This window comes from Cervus canadensis, chromosome 32 (assembly GCF_019320065.1).
Source record: "Cervus canadensis isolate Bull #8, Minnesota chromosome 32, ASM1932006v1, whole genome shotgun sequence".
Lineage (NCBI taxonomy): Eukaryota > Metazoa > Chordata > Mammalia > Artiodactyla > Cervidae > Cervus > Cervus canadensis.
Window position 1 is genome coordinate 21,645,632 of NC_057417.1, and position 17,043 is coordinate 21,662,674.

The following is a 17,043-nucleotide window of genomic DNA, read 5'->3' on the forward strand; positions in this document are numbered from 1 at the left end:
CTTAACAATTATCTATTCTTCAAATATTGTTTCTGTTCCACTTTCTCCTCTGTCTCTGGTGACAGCAAAGTGGAAGGTTTGATCATGGGGATGGACAACTGACTTGGGGTTGCTGAGTGGGTAGTTGATGTGGTGGGATGATTCACCTATGTGGTGTCCAAGTCTCTTAAAAAGATGATAGGAGCTGGGGAGGAGAGAAAGACTATGAACCAGGAGCCAAAGCCTCCCTTGATTATAAGGGTGTGAGAGCACAACCATCCGTATGATTATAAGGTTGGTGGGCGGAAATGGCTGGGCTTGTGCATTGAAACACAACTGCAAGGAGCAGGGAGTTTTGGAAGAGGGAAAGAGAAGCACAGCCCTGAAGGCAAAAATTAGAAGAAAGGAGCCTATTTTCCTTCCTGGCTCTAACAATGAATGTGAGACTAAACGATGTCAACACTTGAATGGGCTGTAAAGGAATTTGTGTTGTCAGAGAAGAGCTAAAGAAGGCAGAAGAGGGTCTTCTAAAAGTCAATGAACAGGATTTCAGAAGTCATAATTTGAGAGGTTTGGGAGGTAGGGGAGAAGAATGAGAAATTAGATTTTAATGGGAAGTACAGAGCAGTGTGAGATTCATGTGATGATTTAGGAAGTTTGACCTTCTGCCACTGACAGGTACAAGGGTTGACAGGTACAAGAGGCATAGTGAGAAGGGTCCTGAGAGTTTCTGAGATAAAGATGGGCTATCATGTTTTTTCTCCTGTTAATGAAGGCTTCCCCTTCAGGTATGGAGAAGTGAGATGGTTCTTAATATATCAGTTCTCTGAGCTTTTTGGATAGGGTGACTTAGCCAGGGCAGGCTATCCAGTAGAGACTCAGTGTGCTAATATGTTCATATGTGGCTCACTGAGGTTGGAAATAGTAGCTTCTCAAGGCTTTGAGATTTTGAAATCCAAAGCCAGGCCCTTGACTATGACCAGTGAAAGCCAGACCCTTGGCTATGACCAATACACCGAGCTAAATACCAGTTTGTGAGATGTCTGGCAGCCTCATGATTGGCATTTTTCTTTTTTTGGTTAGTCTTTACCCTTTGTTAATCTGGACAATTTGTCTTTACATTCTATAACTGTATGATCTTTATCAGTAGTGACATTATTCTGGTTAAAGTGACAAAGATTGGCTTTTTCTTCCTTTTACAGTAGGCCCTTGTTGGTTATCTGTTTTAAATATAGCAGTGTGAATGTGTCAATCCCGAACAATTTATCCCACACTCTCCTTCCTCCTGGTAACCATAATTTCCTTCTCTAAATCTGTGTGTGTGTTCCTCTCTTGTAAATAAGTTCATTTATATTATATAATAAGTTCATATATTATATATGTATGTATATTTAGTATACAGTATTGTATATATAGTATTAGTATATAGTATATATACATATACTATATATAGTATATGTGTATATATACACACATATATAGTATATGTATATATATACACACATATATAGTATATGTATATATATACATATATTTAGTATACAGTATATGTGTACATATATGTATATTTAGATTACAGTATTTGTCTTTTCCTGTGGCTGACTTTTTCTTTAAAGGCCAGATAGCAATTATATTAGATTTTATGGGCCACATATCTCTGTAGCAAGAAATAGTACAGATGAGAGTGGTCATGTTCTAATTAAATTTTATTTACAAAAACAGGTAATGGGACTGAATTTGGCCCTTGGGTTGTAGTCTTCCAGCATTTGGTCAAATGAAACCTCTAAGGATATTTTGCATTGAAACCACTGTCACTTTGACAGTACACTTTAGTAAATTTTTTGTGCCATGTGGTCTTCAAATATTGTGAAAATCTATCTAGTAATTTTTGCAAATGTGGTAACAGACAAATATTCAACTGCTTGGTTTTATGTATATGAAATTGCTGGGTGGTGATTGACAGCTGCACCTACCCGTTATTTTTCAGTCATTGTTACTCACTTGCTTAATTGCCAACTCTAGGCAGTATTTTTTACTCTGTATTTTGCTAATCTTTTCCTCACGATTTGATACTGAATTTCCCTTCAATTCTGTCTTCCTGTTACTGCACTCGCCTGGTTCTCCTACCACTCTTGCCCGTTTTCAGTCACCCTCATGGATTTCTTCTCTGTGCTCTTTTTCTGACTGCTCTCCCTGAGCTTTCTTACTTGTGGCAGTGGGTTTTAGAACCACATTTCTAAACCCACATTTTAGACCAGTTTATAAACCTTCAGATTTTTACTTTTGGCTGCTTATTAAGCATAATTATTTCTGTGACTCCGAGATACGTGAAAACTCAGAATGTCAAAACTAAACTCAGTCCTCCATTGTTCTCACTCCTGTGTTTGTCTCATAAACAGCCTCACCATATATCCAGTCATCCTGGCAACTTGGGAGTCAGTCATCCTTCCTCCATAACTTAGTACATTATCAAATCCTTTCAATTGTACTTCTTAACTATCTTTTGGATCCATCTTCAGTGCTCTGAGTCCTAGTTCACACCATATTTCCCCTAGATTATTATAGTGGTTTGCCAGTTGGCCTTACTCTTTTCAATTCTGACCCCTTTGATCTTTGATTGGTGCTGTATACCAATGCCATTCTCCCTTGTTAACCCTCCCAGACAGAATTAAACCCTCTTCATCTAGCTACATAGTTACTTTACAGTGTTTATTACTTTGCATTATGTTTCTGGATGTCATTTTTCTCTCTGTTCTTGAGTATTTATTTATGTGCCAGGTCTTAGTTGCAGAATGTGAACGCCCACTTGTTGCACGTGGGGTCTAGTTCCCTGACCAAGGATCAAACCCAGGCCTCGTGCACTGGGAACGTGGAGTCTTAGCCACTGGACCACCAGGAAAGTCTCTCTCTCTGTTCTTTAAGACAAAGCTTCTTGAGGGTACGGACTGTGCTTCATGCATTTATATGTCTAACTTCACACCCCCTGCTGCTTCAAACACCTGCTGCTTGGCATATATGTATTTGATAAAATTTGAGTAAGTGAATAGATTTCCAGATAAACATGATGTATTTTACACATGTGTTTATCTCTATACCCTCAGAGAATTCCAAGAAAAGGAGAGTAAAGGAATAAAAGAAATATAAAACCACAAGGACAGAAAGAATGGGGAAATAGACACAGCTCTAAGAACACTAGCAGCCAGGCATTTTCACCATATCCTTACTAGCAATAGGAGACTGGGGGAATTTTTTTTTTCAATGTTTCCTAAGTATATTAGGAAAAAAATGTTTCTTTAGAAAAAAAAAAATTCCTCCAGTCTCCTATTGCTAGTAAGGATATGGTGAAGATGCCTGGCTGCCTGGCTTGCAGCAGTCCATGAGGTTGCAAAGAGCCAGACACGACTTTGTGACTGAACAACAATGATATGATTAATTCTGTTTTATAGCCCATCTATAGTAACATCTCATGTTGACAAAACCATACCCAATAATAGAAATTCCATGCTTCCCTGATGGCTCAGATGGTAAAGAGTTTCCCTTTTTACAGGAGACACTGGTTATATCCCTGGATAGGGAAGATCCCCTGGAGAAGGGAATGACTACCCACTCCAGTATTCTTGAGCTTCCATGGTGGCTCAGACGATAAAGAATCCACCTGCAAGTCAGGAGACCTGGGTTCGATCCCTGAGTCAAGATCCCCCTGGAGTAGGAAATGGCAACCCACTCCAGTATTCTTACCTGGAGAATTCCTATGGCCAGAGGAGCCTGGTGGGCTACAGTCCATGGGGCTCACAAAGAGTCAGACATGACTGAGCAACTAAACTATAACAATCTTGAAATTAGTGTGTGTTCTCTGGTTGCATTATTTTTAAAAAATATTTTGGCTTTTTCTAGTTCCTCTACCTTTCTATATAAATTTTTGTCACTATCTATAAAAAAAATCTCACTGTTATTATTATTTTTATTAGAATTGAGTTGAATCTGCATTAATGTCTGAGCAGAATTAGTATCCTAACCGTTTTGAGTCTTCCAGTCTTTCTCCATCTATGTAGGTCTACTTTATATCATAACTTTCAGCATGTGAAAGTTGCTCAGTCATGTCTGACTCTTTGTGACCCCATGGACTATATAGTCCATGGAATTCTCCAGGCCAGAATACTGGAGTGGGTAGCCTTTCCCTTCTCCAGGGGATCTTCCCAACCCAGGGATCCAACCCAGGTCTCCTGCATTGCAGGTGGATTCTTTACCAGATGAGCCACAAGGGAAGGTCTTCTTTATTTTATCATAATTTTCAGCATACAGGTACTATTAATACACATATGTTGTTAGATTTGTACCTATGTACTTTATTTTTGTGTATGTACTATTGTAAATGATCATTTTAAATGTTTTATTTCCAATAATTAATTTCTAGTATATAGCAATATGGGCTTCTTCTCAGTGAGTAAAGAGCCTGCCTGCAGTGCAAGAGATGCTGGAGATAAGAGTTCAAGTCCTGGGTCGGGAAGATCCCCTGGAGGAGGGCACAGCAGTTCACTCCACTATTCTTACCTAGAGAATCCCCATGGACAGAGGAGCCCGGCGGGTCATGATGTGTGATCCTTCATGTATTTTGCTGGATAGAATTTACAGTGTTTTGTTGAGGATCTTTGAGTCTGTTTTCAGGAGTGTAGTGGTTTTTTGGTTTGTTTGTTTTGATGTTATTGTCTGGCTTTGATATCACGGAATCCCCAAGGACAGAGGAACCTGGCGGGCTACAGTCCATATGTCGTAAAGTCGGACATGACTGAAGTGACTGAGCACAGCACCGCACAGTGTATAGAAATAGTTGATTTTTTTAATTTTGATCTTGTGTTGTATAACCTCATAAACTTACTCACCTGTTAATTCTAGGAATTTCCTTTAGTAGACTCCTGATATGGAAATAAATGAAGACCACCCAAAAGAAAAAGTAGGGCATCAGCCACCGTTTCTCACATTTGGCACAGAATCAGAAGGAAATCTACAAGGAGAGTATGAAAACTTTTATAATGAACCTGAAGGGAAAGCTTCAGGTTGCCTTAATTGGAAGTTGTTGGCATGGGGAAGCTGGAAGAGGGCCTAACTAGAAGTAGGGCATCCTGTGTGGTTGGTTGGGGGAGCTTATTTGACTTTGGTTGGTCCTAAATTGGAAGTGGGGGCAAAAGTTAGGGAAGCTGGCAGTTATTGATCAAGGCCTGGTTGTTTGGAAATAGTTGCTACAGAAGCTATGGTTTGCCTTCCTGGACTGGTTGTTGCAGAGGGTGTGGGTCAAAGTTGTTTTTAGATGTGATCTTGCTGTTGTCCTTTTGTATATTCAGTCTCTCACTTGGGATTTTCTATGTAGACAATCACGTGGTCTTGCAAATAGAGTTTTATTTCTTCCTTTCTAATTGGCATGCCTTTATCTTCTTCCCTAATTGTACCAGCTAGGACTTCCAGTACAATGTTGAATAGGAGTGGTGAGAGCAGACATCTCCCCCCCCCCGCTTTGAGAGCAGATGTCTTTGATTTTGTTCCTAGTCTTAGAGAAAAAAATTTAGTCTTTCCTCATTGAATGTGATGTTAGCTGTAGGTTTTATGTAGGTGACTTTTATTAGATAAAAGAAAATCCCTTCTCTTCCTACTTTGTTAGGCACTTTAAAAATCATGAATGGGGGACTTCCTGGTGGTCCAGTGTTCAAGACTCCACACTTCCAACGCAGGGCACAAGGGTTCCATCCCTGGTCGGGGAACTAAGACCCCTCATGTCACACAGCATGGCCAAAAAATAAGTAAAATAAGAATAATAAAATAATTGTTTAAAAAATCATGAATGGATGTTGTTTTGTCAAGCGCATTATCTGCATCTACCGAGATCATCATGTGGTTTTTCCCTTTAGTCTGTTAATATGATGAATCACACTGATAGATTTTTGAATGTTGAACTAGCTTTCCATTCTCACAATTCATCCCCCTTGGACATGATGTGTTATCCTTCATGTATTTTGCTGGATTGAATTTACAGTGTTTTGTTGAGGATCTCTGAGTCTGTTTTCAGGAGTGTAGTGTTTTTTTGGTCTGTTTGTTGTGATGTTATTGTCTGACTTTGATATCATGGTAATTCTAGTCATAAAATGATTGAGTTGAGAAATGTTGCATCCTCTACTGTTTTCTGGAAGAGAGTGTATAGAATTGGTGTTGATATAAGTTGGTATTATATATGATAGAATTTCCATATATATATAGTACAGCCATCTAGATGTGGAGAGTTAAGTTGTCAAATTTATAGGCATAGAGTTGTTGGTAGCATCCTTTTAATGTCTTACCTGTCTGTAGAGATACATGAGTGTGTGCTCAGTCGCACAGTTGTGTCCAGCTCTTGCAACACCCTGGACTATAGCCTGCCACGCCTCTGTCCGTGGAATTTTCTAGGCAAGAATACTGAAGTGGGTTGCCATTTCCTCCTCCAGGGGATCTTCCCAATGGAGGGATCCAACCTGCATCTCTTGAATCTCCTGAATTGGCAGGCAGATTCTTTACCACTGAGCCATCTAGGAAGCCCCAATAATGATATATACCCTCTTTCATTTCTGATTTTGATGCTGTAATGTGTGTGTGTGGCCACAGCACACAAATTGTGGGATCTTAATTCCCCAGCAAGGGATCAAACCCAGGCCGTTGGCAGTGAAAGCACAGAGTCCTAACTACTGACCTGCCAGAGAATTCCTTGATATTGATATTTTTAATCTTCTCTCTCTTTCTTTTTCTCTTCGTCAGGTGTAGCTAGAGATTTATCAATTTTATTGATCATTTCAAAGAACCAGCTGAGCCACAAGGGAAGCCCAAGAATACTGGAGTGGGTAGCCTATCCCTTCTCCAGTGGATCTTCCTGACCCAGGAATCAAACCAGGGTCTCTTGCATTTTAGATGGATTCTTGACCAACTAAGCTTCCAGCTTTTTATTCCATTTATTGTTTTTCTGTATCAATTTCATTGATTTCTGATCTAATCTCATTTTCCCCTTCCTTTTTAAATTTTTATTTATTTATTTATTTATTTATGGCAGTGTTGGGTCTTAAGTTACAACACCTGGAATCTTCATTGTGGCACGCATGATCTTTCATTGTGGTGCCCAGGCTATTTGTTGTGGACCATGGGCTTCTCTCTAATCGCAATGCTCAGTCTCTAGAGCACACATACTCTGTAGTTGCAGCAGGCATGTTTAGTTGCCCCACAGCATGTGGGATCTTAGTTCCCTAACCAGCGATCAAATCCGAGTCCACAGCATTGGAAGGTGGATTCTTAACCACTGGACCACCCGGGAAATCCCCTTTACCATTTTTTTAAATTAAAATTTTGTTTTGGTTTTGCTGGGTCTCCATTGCTGCGCATAGGCTTTCTTGCGTTACAGCGAGCAGGGGCTACTCTTTGTTGCAGCCCACGGGCTTCTCATCGCATGGCCTCTCTTGTTGTGGAGCACGGGGTCTAGGCACAGGGCCTGCAGCGCGTAGGCTCGCTCGAGGGCTCTAGAGCGCGGGCTCAGTAGTTGTGCACACAGGCTAACTTGCTCCTTGGCATGTGGAATCTTCCTGGACCAGGGATTGAACCCGTGTCTGCTGCTTTGGCAGGTGGATTCCCATCCACTGTATCAGGAGGGAAGACCCCCAATATTGGATAATTTCTATTAATCTTTTAGCTCACTGAATCTTCCCCTTTGTCATCTTCATTCTGCTTTTGACCTCTTCTAGTAGATTTTTAATTTAAGATAGTGCATTGTTTAGTTACATAATTTCAGTTTAGCTTCTGTTTTATAGTTATTCTTTCTCTTCTGAGAACTTCCATCTTTCTAGCCATTTCTCATTACCTTCACCTGGGGAACACAGATACAACTGTTCCAAATCTTTTGTTCTGGTAACTCCAGAATCTGAGCCGTTTTAGGATTGACTTTTTATTCCCTTGAGAATTGATCAGTTTGGGGGGTTTTGTTTTGTTTTTGGATTTTTTTGTTCGTTGTATGTCACGTGATTTTGAAAGGTATCTTTAGCTCATTGTATTTTGAACATTTTGCTTTTAGACTCTGGATTCTGTTCAGATCTTCTGAGGATGCTGACTTTTGTTTTGTTTAAACAGATAATCAAGTTGCAGATTAAACCTACAAGTTTTGTCTCCTCTGTGGGTGATGGTTTCAGTCTCACTTCCATTTTTAAAACCTTTGCCCTCACACGCCCCACCCAGTAGTCAGTCTGCCTCTTGAGTGGTAGGCAGTTTAGGTTTCAAAGACTTGGCTGGGCTTCTCTGATTCTGTTCCACGCATGTGCAACTCAAGGGTGAGGCCGGTACTTTTGTAGTTGTTACACAGCATCAGGAGCTCCTTTCTCTGACTCGCCCCTTGCTGGGATGTTCTTCCCAACCTCTGGTTCCAGCCACCTCCCCCCCCACCCCGCCCACACCCCGCCTGGCTCCCCACTCCGTGTCTAGTTCCTCTGGCTAGAAAGACAGGTTTCTCACAGAGCATTTTAGCTCGCTCGCTGTCTTAGAGTTCCATGTGGCAGATTTCACCCTCGGGGTGAAGTAATGAGAACAAAGAGGAAAAAAATGACAGGGATTGCCTTTCCCTGCTTAAGAGCACGGGGGCCCCTTTTCTCATTTCTTCCAAGCAGAGACAGGTTTTCTGTCAATTTGAGGTGTGTGGACTGTCATCCCTGAGATTCAGTTTCAGAACTCTTGCTCACTTTTAAGCAAGGCTAGGAGAGAAAAAAAATAAATATGGAAGCAAACTGTAGTTGCCCCCACACTATTCAGCTCACATGGGTCCTTTTTATTCATCTTCTAGCCGGAAAGAAAGGCTCTGGGACGGTCTACCACCCCTGGTCAGTTCTGCAGCTTGAGCTACTCTTGGTTCAAAGGCAGATGGCAAAAGAGAAGAAAAACCCCAGAAAACTCCACTGTACTGATTTTTCAAGTTTCAACGTCTCTCACCTGTCCCCTTGCTGGTTTTTACTTTTTAGAGTCCTCAGGTAGTTGGTTTTTGTATTCTTTCCAATTTTCAGATGTAATCAGTGAAGGAGACAGGTTGTGGTGGGCTTAATCTCTTTTGCCCAGCACTGAAATTGGCATTCACATTTTTAATGCCTGTCTACAAGTGAGCTAAAGGGTCCTCAGACATTTGAGAAAAGTCTTCAGTATGGGAGACAGACACACATAGACATCCACTGAAGAACTCAGAGGAAACAGGAGAGTAGGACTGGGACAAAAGGCAGGAATGTTACCCAAATGGAGGCATCTCCATGTGGAAATTTGAAGAACAGGGAATAATTCAAATATCTGTATGTGTTTGTGTAGAGAGAGAATTTTAAAATTGTTTTTAAAGAATATTGATATTGTTAAAAAGCAAGATGATCACACATTTATTGGTAACAGAAATTTAAATACCTAAGAAAAAAGCATATACTTTCCAAAATATCAGTAAAGCAAGTAAATGTAATCAGAAGTTTAAACTTGGGAGTATATTTTCCTGTTTAAATGTAAAGGCAGGTATATCCTTAATTCAATTCTAGTTGTTTCAGAGAAGATATTTCAGGGACTGATGTATAAATTTCAGGGACTGAGGTATAAATTGGTGTAACTTTTATGCACAACTTTTTGCTCAATAACACAATACTTTTTAGGATGCTTCTGCCACCAGATCAAGTCATTTCTTTCTTTGTAGTTTATCTTATAGAAATAATGCAATATGCAGATAGACATTTTGCACAATATGTTCATTTAATGGTCTTTATGAGAGGTAGAAACAACCCACCAACTTTTACCAGAAAAGGATATGTTCAGTTAATTATAATACAAATATACCTATAAAATATAGAATATTTTATAATATTTAGGATCAAAATTTAAAAATTTCAATAAAGTAAGCATATATTTATGGATGGAAAAAAGCTTTATATAAATTCTATTTCAAAACAACTGCCTTGAAGAGAGAATGCCAGGTAGCAGAATGTCTTATGTATAACTCAGTCACACTGCTGTAAGCAGAAATTAAATACAACATTGTAAATCAACCATGCTTCAATAAATTTTGTTTTCAACGGTAAACCACTACATAATTATTCTCAACACAGTTATTTCTCACAACAGTCCTATGAATTGGCTCCCATAATCATATCCATTCTACAAATGAGGGAATTCAGAGTTCAAGGTTAAGTGACTCACCGAAAGTCATCAAACCTGTTGACAGTAAAACCAAGTTTGTCTGACTCTGAAACTCTCGCTCTTGGCACTGCTGTCTCTGGATGCCTATCAGGAAGCAGGTCCGCAGTGGGTAGACTTTTCCTTTGTGTAAATTACATTTGTAGGATTATTTTAAAGCTGCTGTAAGACAATCTTATTTTTCTTGAAGATGCCCAACTTTTTGCCATATCCCTTCATAACGTCATAATGCCCCCAGCCAACTTTGGAAGTCGCTTGCATTTTTCTGTGGATTGCAGCTTACGTAGATTGGTTGGTTGGTTGCTTTTTTCAGTAAAGTATACTTCCCAGAGTTGTATAACATCAAAAAATACAGTTTAAAATGCTAAAATAGACTAATACCAATAGGCTTACATCATGCTCATAAGATCTAAAATTAGAAAATTGTAGGCAAAATATACTTCATTAACCAAGCTGGAATTTAGGAGGGGAAAAAAAGCTAGAGTCCAGTTGTCTTGGGTATATTTATAAGCGAAAAGAATATTTTTAAGTGAGGTATGTAAGTAAGCATCTCAGTAAAGTCTTCCTCAGAGTGAGGAAAATACTAGGGGAGCTCTTATATTCTTATATTCAGTCATTTCCTCTCTTTACTAATTTTGTATTCCTGAATGTTTTAGTCATGATCTTAGAGCTTTGGTAGATTTTCCATGATGAAAGAGATTGTTTGCAGTAAAATTTATCATAAGCTTTTTATGTATTGAGAGTATATGATTTTTTTTCATGCTATTAATGTGATGTATCACATTGACTTATTTGCATAAATTGAATCATCCCTGCATCCTGAACATAAATCCCACTTGATTCATGGTGAATGGTCCTTTTAATATGCTGGTGACTTTGGTTTGCTAGTAGTTTTTTTTTTTTTTTTGGTTTCACTGGGTCTTAGTTGCAGCATGCAAGATCTTTTTAGTTGCAGCATGTGGGATCTAGTTCCCTGACCAGGGATCAAACCCATGCCCTCTGCATTAGGAGCTCAGAGCCTTCTTACCCACTGGACCACCAGGGAAGTCCTGGTTTGCTAGTATTTTATTGACAGTTTTTGCATCGATATTCATCAGAGTATTGACCTGTAGTTTTCTGGTAGTGTCTTTCTTTTTGCTTTGGTATCAGGGTCGTGCTGGCCTCATAAGATGAGTCTGGCCTCGTCACATATTTTGGAAGACCTCGGGGAAGATTGATGCAAAGGTAACCATTTTAAAGAGTACACTCAGTGACATTTAGTACACTTGCAGTGTTGCGCATCCATCACCTCATCTAGTGACAGAACATTTTGATTACCCACAAAGGAGATATTGTACTCATTAAGCAGTCACTCCTCACTGCCCCCCTCCCCTTAGCCTCTGGCAACCACTAGCCTACTTTCTGTCTCTATGGATCTGTCCTGAAACTCTCATATGGATGTGATCTTTTGTGTCTGGCATTTTTCACTTAGCATAATTATTCAAGGTTCATCCGTGTTGTAGCATGTATCAGCACTTCATTCCTTTGTATGGATATACCATATTTTATGTATTGAGTTGTTTTTACCTTTTGGCTATTGTGAATAGTGCTGTTGTAAACAAGTACTTGTACTTGCTTGAATACCTGTTTTCAAATATTTGGGGTATATACCTAGGAGTGGAATTGCTGAATCATACAGTAATTCTATGTTTCACTTTTTGAGGAACCAACAAATTGTTTTTCTCAGTGGCTGCACCTTTTTATCCACCAGCAGTATACAAGGGTTCCCAAATCTCCACATCCTCACCAACATGTGTTAGTTTCTTCTTTTAAAAAGAAGTTACAGCCATGGAATCTTTTAAAAATATAATTTATTTTAAAATGAATTGAAAATATAATTTACTGAAAGGTATAATATTTATTGAGGTATAACTGACATATAATTTTAGGTGTACAATGCATTGACTTGATATTTGCATATATTGCAAAATGATCACCATAATAAGTCCAGTTAATAACCATCACCATACACAAGTATATGATATTTTTCTTCTTGTGATGAGAACTTTGAAGAGCCATTTACCTAGCTACTTTCAAATATACAATACAGTATTCTTAACTATAGCCATCGTACTGTACATTACACCCTCAGGGTTTATTCATTTTATAACTGGAAATTTGTGTCTTTTGACTCCCTTCACCAATTTTGTTTACTCCCTCCCTGAGGCAACCACCAATCTATTCTCTATATCCATGAACTCAGTTTTTTTGTTCATTTGTTATTTTTTGTTGTTTTAGATCTCACATATAAGTGAGATCATACATTTTCTATCTTTTTCTGTCTGACTTATTTCATTTAGCATAATGCCCTTAAGTTCTATCCATGTTGTTACACATAGCAAACTTCCATTCTTTTTTATGGTTGAATAACCTATTATATGCCACGTTTTCTTTACTTATTCACCCACTGATGGACATTTTAGTTTGTTTCCATGTCTTGGCTATTGTAAATAATGCTACAGTGAAGAAAAGGGTACTTTCTTTTTCAGTTAGTGTTTTTGTTTTCTTTAGATAAATACCCAGTAGTAGAACTGCCGGATCATGTGATTGGTCTATTTTTAGTTGCTTAAGAAAGCTCCATACTGTTTTCCATAGTGTCTCCACCAAAAAGCATTCCCACCAGCAATATACAAGGGCTCTCTTTTCTCCACATCTTTACCAATACTCATTTCTTGTCTTTTTGATAGTAGCCATTCTAACAGGTGTGAGGTGATATCTCACTGGTTTTGATTTGCATTTCCTTGATGACTAGTGATGTTGAACACCTTCAAATACCTATTGGCCAACTGTGTCTTCTTTGGAAAAATGTCTATTTAGTTCCTCTGCCCATTTAAAAAATCAGATTGTTTGATTTTTTGCTGTTGCACTGTATGAGTTCTTTATGTATTTTGGGTATTAACTCCTCATCAGATTTATGATTTGGAAATATTTTCTCCCACTCAGTAGGTTGCCTTTTCATTTTTTTTAATTTTTTTTTTGCCCTGTAGCAGCTGCTTAGTTTGATGTAGTCCCATTTGTTTATTTTTGCTTTCATTGCCTTTGCTTTTGGTGTTAAATCCAAAAAAATCAATGCCAGGACTAATGTCAAGGAACTTACTGCATATGTTTTCTTCTAGAGTTTTATGGCTTCAGTTCTTACATTCAAGTCTTTAATCCATTTTGAGTTCATTTTTACGTGTGGTGTATATAGTGGTCTAGTTTCATTCTTTTGATGCAGTTGTCCAGTTTTCCCAACATCATTTACTGAAGAGACTATTCTTTCCCCATTGTGTATTCTTGGCTCTTTTATCATGAATTAATTGGCCATACATGTGTGGGTTTATTTCTGGGCCCTCTGTTCTGTTCCATTGATCCGTGTGTCTCTTTTTATGCAACGGCCATACTGGTTTGATTGCTGTAGCTTTTTATAGAGTTTAAAATCAAAGACTCTGATGCCTCCAGCTTTGTTGTTCTTTCTCAAGGTTGCTTTGGCTATGCAGGGTCTTTTGTGATTCCACGAAGACTTTAGGATTGTTTGTTCTATTTCTACTTTATCTCACCCCAGTTTATAAAGTTTTGTCTGATTTGTGATTTGGGTTTTTTGCCGGGGGGGGGGTGGCGGGGACTGGTCAAAAGCAGTGATTTTCAAGCTTTTTGATAGGAGAACCCCTTTATACTTTTAATAATTATTGTTGTTGTGTTGTTGTGTTAGTCGCTCAGTCGTGCCTGACTCTGTGACCCCATGGACTGCAGCCCATCAGGCTCCTCTGTCCATGAGATTTTCCAGGCAAGGATGCTGGAGTGGGTTGCCATTTCCTTCTCCAGGGGATCTTCCCAACCCAAGGATCAAACCCGAGTCACCCCTAAAAGGCCTTGTTTATGTGGGTTATATCTATATTTGGTATTTTGGTATTTACTGTATTAGAAGTTACAAACTGAGAAATTATTTAAATATGCATTCATTCATTGAAACACAATAAACCCATTATATGTTAACAAAATATTATGAATAATACTCCCTCCCCGCCACTCACACACCACGGACACACAATAGTGGAAAGACTTGCATAGTTTCTCTTATTGCAAATCTCTTTAATGTCTGCTGTAAGGTAAGACTGTTGATTCTCACATAAGGTCCTGAGATCTGCAGGTAGCCTTTGGAAAACTCCCCTGTACACTTGTGAGAGAATGATAAGGACGGAGGCAAATAATGTCTTAGATTTATCCTCATTGACTGAGGATACCCAGGTTGGAGAGCAGTTGGTTTTAGGATTTGTTGTTTCTGGCAAAACTAGGAGTGTTTAAAAACCTTTCAGCAATTTCTTATCATAGCTTAGGGAATGGTATTGGTTGTTTTGAACCCAAATACAAAATATTCAAGGAACTTATATTTGGATCAAAGATGAACCTTTTTTTAAGAGTCAAAGATTAAAGACAAGTTATCAATTGCATAATCTCTTTTTTTGTGTTATCATACTGAAGCAAAATGAACAGCTGTTTAAGTAGTACTTTCAGAAAACAGTTCTTTTTGTTTAATCGGTTAATATCCCATCTTGTTCCATAAGGTACTTGGGGCAACTCTGCGGATAAGTGGTATAATAGAATATTGAATATAGATGGGACAAGGAGAAAATGGTTAGAAACTAAGACAAAGCCAAGTATAAAGTTAGCACATACACTTTTGTATAACTTTTAGAACTTTTGTATAACTTCACACTCCAGAATTGCTATGCCATGATTACAATTTGTTTACCAGGGTTACTCAGGTATTTGTATTGGTCAGAATTATACAGTTAAGATTTGTGCATTTATATACATTTTACCTTAAAAAAATTAAAAATAATCAAGTGGTTAGTGGGTAAAGGTGGCAGTGAAACAAGAAAGGCACAATTTTCAAAGCTGTGTGATAGGGACATGAGGTTACTACCCAGCTCTGTTCACTTTGTGTATGTCCATTTGAAGCTTTCCATGTTAAAATGTTTTTGTTTAAGCAGCTTTCTACTCTACCGTATTAGAATGTCAAAAGATAGCATTTAGAATTGATAAATCAAGAAAGCAATGTAAAGATATTCTTTAGAAATGTGGAAATAAATAAAAGGGGAAAATAATTAAAAGGCATCAAAGTGGTTGCCTATGGGGATCAGAACTGAGTGGAGAGAGGGCTGGAGTAGGAAATATCTTGATTTTGTTTTTTAAGGCTTTCAGTGTTATTTGATTTTAAACCTTATGCATATATTCCTTGGATAAAATGGTATATTCATTCTGTGGATTACTGCATTGTTTTCGAGGAACATATCCACAAGATCATATGTGGATAGTTAGTATTAATTCTAAGCACAGACCAACACTTAGAATAAAAATTCTGTTTACTTATAATTTCAGCAGTATGCCCAGTTATTTCCATTGCCAAAGTTGGTGATTTACATTTGAATTCCTACTTCAGATGCAGAGGGCTCCAGAGTTTGATTGCATAGTTTGTCCCTGCCCTCCTGCAGTTTGTTCTTGACACCATAGTCAAGAGTGATCATTATAAAGCTTCTATTACTCTCCTGTTCAAAAGCCACTGAGTGGCTTCCCATGGCAGTTAGAATACAATTCAAACTCTTCATCATGGCCCACAGACAAGGCTGTAAATTACATAAGTGATGGGACAGTGCCTTATCTTCCTGTCACTCTCCCTCCTCAGAGTCAGCTGGATCCGAGCTCTTGCCTGCCTCCAGGCCTTCATACTTGCCATTGCTCCTGAGACTGGCTGCTTCTCCTCATTCAGGAATTAATTCCTGAAAAAGGCCTCCCCTGACCATCTAGCTATAGTAGCTCCTTCCACCCCTTCTCCATGTAAAGCAGTGGCGCTGAGAGTGGTCCTCAGACCAGAGGCATGAGCATCACGTGGGAACATTTTGTTTTGTTTGGAAATGCATTACAGACCTGCTGAAATAAAATCTGCATTTTAACAAAATCCCTCTGGTATGCAATGTAAATTTTTCAAAAGTTCTGATCTAGAATAACCCCCCTTCTCAATTTTCCTGTTAATAGCTCATTTCTGAAGATAACCTGGTCATTTACCTGTCCATTACTTCTCCCTAAATGAAATAACTGTACAAGAATCTTCATGGTGTTCACTAATTTGTATAATTGGGGTCATACTATCTCCCACCCTCATCATTATGAAGAGATTCACTATTTCTTGGACTACTGAAGTCATGCAACTAATGAAGAATCATTCATTTATCCTTATCTTCAGGTAGTTTGTCTTCAGAACTGAAGTTTAGGTTTTATTGAGCACTTTGCTACAGACTGAAAACACTTTCTTTTTGGTATTTTGTAAAGCACTTCCATTTAGAGTGCTGACTTTAAAAAATTCACAATGTGAGAATTGCAAGTTAAGTTTTACTTGGGGCAAAGTGAGGACTGTAGCCCCGCAGACAGCATTTCAGATCAGCAGGGGAAATATACATGACCTTGGTGGGGGGCAGTCCATGCAGTCAAGCACGGATTTTCTTGCAGGTTTCTTCTAGTCGGGAGCAGCAGTTGTCACTACGAAGGATTTTAGTGTTTTTCTAGATATGAGGAGATACAAGAATTGGGCTCATGAAGTCAGCTCCTGAACACATCTGACTATCTGAAAACCTGTCCTGTGGGGTCCTGAAAACCAACAGCTGCAGCAGCACATGATTTACTCCTTGTAGAGGTAGAGGGCAGGTGCCCATTTGGAGTTGGCAAGAGTTAAAGTTATCATTAAAGGTTTTTATCCAAAGTAAATGTTAGTCTACTATTTGTATCAAATTTTATTAAGTCAGAATTTAATAATTTTTTAATAAGAAAATAAGATTCTGAAAA

General features: G+C 38.6%; 1 protein-coding gene across 1 annotated transcript in view; it reads left to right on the forward strand.

Moving 5' to 3' along the window:
- The window catches only part of VKORC1L1 (vitamin K epoxide reductase complex subunit 1 like 1), a 55,644-nt gene that overhangs the window by 30,172 nt on the left and 8,429 nt on the right, over nt 1–17,043 (forward strand). The gene's annotated exons all lie outside the window — the stretch shown is intronic.